Raw genomic sequence first — 3382 nt, 5'->3', positions numbered from 1 at the left:
GCAGCGTTTAGCTTATTGTAAGCGTGAACGATACGCCACTTGCCGTTCGGCTTCCGGATAAAAAACGTGGGTGTCGAATGGGGAGACTTGCTCTCACGCACCATTCCTGCATCGTTCTTTGCACGATAGAAGGCGTCAATGACGTCACACTGCTCCTTAAGCTGCGACCTTTGGCGTGTTACGCAGTATTCGGGTTCCATAACCAGGTCGATCTCATGACGCGCACCTCGGTTTGAAGATAGGACCAACGGCGGGTCTATGGAGACGACGTCTTAATCAAAGGATAGTTGGATCCGAGGGATCCTTCAGGATCGACGATCCACAGCACCCTCTTAGTATCCTCCAGAACAGCTTTATCCAAAAGCGACGACAAATTAATCTCCTCGTTTGGTCGTATTATGACCACATCAGCTAAACTGCCTGCAAAGAAGGTACCGCTAAACTCTTCTAGGGACACCTCGTCCAGCTCAGAAGAGCATCCACCGCAATTATAGCCTATATAGTGACGTCACCGTCTTTCTACCACGTCATACTGCTGACAAGGGAGCTGTGCGCTATCGTGTACGGTAGACACACCCCAGGTCAGGGTCGACGCCCTGCGTCTTGCAGATGATAAACGGCATCGCCGTCTCCTCTCCACAGAGATTTTACGTCTCATCAAAACCAGTGGAAACACGCACTTAGCGTCGTCCAGTGCCTCCACTCCCTGCTCCATCGAAGCTTTGATATTATCAAAAAGATCCGACGAAGAGCTGCTAGTTCCGCAGTCATCGTCCAGTAAAAACGTGCCACTCCACGCGCATATGAAGGGCCTTGCCCAAGATGCCTCAGACATCGTACGACCGTGCCACCCTTGGCTTGCAGCATATGCTTTGAAACGCGAGTAGTGGCAAGTGGATTTGGTGCCACTCAGCGTGCTTCACCTAGGCCTCGCCCTCGATGGCTCGGATCTCGTTCGACCATACCTCTCTTGGCATGCAGCATTGGCTTTGATACTTGGGCAATATTCAGTGGGTTGCGTGTGACTCCACGTTCACCTGTGAGCCATGCTCGAATATCTTTCCAATACACCTTCGGTGTTCGACAACTTGGATACTCCAATCTCCAGCACGTTGATCGCCTCGGTTTAGTGCCCGCGTCAATAGTGCTTCTGCTTCCTAGCAGAGGTGAGTTCATCACTCACCAAAGCTCCACCAGGAGACATACGCGTAGCGCCCAAGGTCTTCGACATCCAATCAATCCTGGCTTATGGTGTTCCACCAAGAATAAGGGCATAATTCCAATCCAAGTCTAAGACTAAGCAGCGTACCACGTAAGAAACTTGATATTGAGGTCCACAAGGACCCTCGGCATCATGAAAAAAGTCCCCGTCGCAAAGCAAACAGTGATGGTGTCACTCAACCACATCTCCATCGCCTTAGTATTCAGCTGATTTCCTTCGATTCTGAGCGTCGAGCTCGATCAGGATCTTCCATGGCTTTCTAAAGCCCTATAAGCCCGGCTTGCACACACGTTCCGTGTTCAAGAGCACGGAGCCCATCAGAGCTGGGACTTGCTAATCTCTAACTCTTTAAGAGATTATAGAACTCAGTTCTCCCCCAGTAGGGTACGTCGCGCCTACTGGGTGCTTTTGTTTTCCCACGACAAATCAGAAGTTGGTGAAAGGCGGTTCGGTGAAGCTTGTCGCGCCTTGCGCAGGGTACGTCCAGTCCGAAGATGTCGGGTGTCTCCACAGACAAAACACCGTCAGGTGTTCGAGCGCTGTCTGGCAGCTTGGGGCTCCCCCGTCTCTTTTTTAGCATACCATTGGCTCAGGCCCGCTCGACGAGTTATCGGGGTGTGCATTCCAACCAAGTTTTGCTGACTTAAAAGTGAATATTGCATTCAATGCCACATTCACCGATTATACAAAAGAAGTCGTATGCACACGATGTGATTTCATTCTGGCCACGGCTGCGCGGAGGCTCTCGATAAAGACGGTCACGGTGACCGCCTCGAGAAGAGGATCGGCTGCCATCCCAGCAATGAGAGTACGCAATTTTTTAACAAATTCCACTTATTCCTTCTTGCCTTCTCGGACAGCAAGGAATCGCGACCGCACGCGATATGCCTGACTATGTAGCGAGAACACTCGCAAAAGCTGCAGCTTCAGCTCCATCCAGGAGTGATATGCCACTTTCACCGAAGTAACGCACGTCAGTGCCCATTCTCGCGCTCGACCCCCGAGCTTGGTGATAGCTAGCGTCACACAATGTTGCTCATTCCGGAGCATGGCAGAAGCCATAGCCACCTCGACATCTCTCACCTAGGACAGGAGACTCTCTTCATCCTTTCCCTCGAAGGTCTAAGCGCACATCACGAGCGTCCTGGGTTGTGAGGAGTCATTCGTCGTCGACGCCGACATTTTCTGCTCTAGGTGCTCTAGCAGAGCATTTCCATAATTTGAAAACACCTCAGGCGCGCGACAAATCCTTGCGAAACAAGGTGTTGCACACTCTCACGGCCAAGCGAGACATCGGCTCCTAAGACCATCCTGCATGCCCTGGGGTATATAACGGAATTGTTCCATCCTCACAGAGGGTCAGTCGTAACGACTCAGTTTTACCAAGTGCAGCGGGGCTGCTGTACCTCTTCGCTTACTAAGGTCACCGACCTTACATTCTATAGTAGAACCAATATTACCGTAGCGGATCGCAATCCGCTATCTCCAAAAGTACCCGAAACCTTAAATAAAGCCAAATACACTCTTTCGCTTAAAATTGAAACTGTATAACTCTGTTTTATTTGCGGCAGAGCCGCCTATATCTAAAAATGTAGGTTTTCGTAGTTAAAATTAAAATCTAATGAATATACATAGCTACTGCCAGTCCCGCCACGTAGTGGCTACTTGTTACGGTATAGAGACACCAAATTGTTATTCCACCGTTGTGTGTATTCCACACCCTTGTACGGTCACACCATCATGTTTTACACACCCGTTCATATCAGAGTATGTGTAAACTCGTTACATAAACACCTAAAATATTTACTCAACTCATGATTATAAACTGTAAATATTTATATTTAACTGGAACTTCGTTTGACATTGGTGCTTGACGCTGACGTATGCTGAAGATACTCTACCATCTCGCTTCATGCTCATTAACTCCCCCACATATTCGTTCATCAAAGCATCTTAGAATAAACTAACATCCATGCTTCACAGTTTGTCGATGAGACTTTGTAGGTATTTTGGTTGGCGCTTGAAATGCAAAAGTCCCTCGACTTCATACACGTTCGTGACGCCGTTCTAGCCGGCATAAAGCTCGTAAGGGAGCATATATTGCCCAAAGAATTGTGGCTTAAATTATTTCTTAAGAATTTTGGAACGTAACAGCAATAT

The sequence above is a fragment of the Plasmopara halstedii genome, assembly GCF_900000015.1.
Source record: "Plasmopara halstedii genome assembly, contig: Scaffold_430, whole genome shotgun sequence".
NCBI classification, from domain to species: Eukaryota; Oomycota; class Peronosporomycetes; order Peronosporales; family Peronosporaceae; genus Plasmopara; species Plasmopara halstedii.
This window is presented reverse-complemented; position numbering follows the sequence as displayed.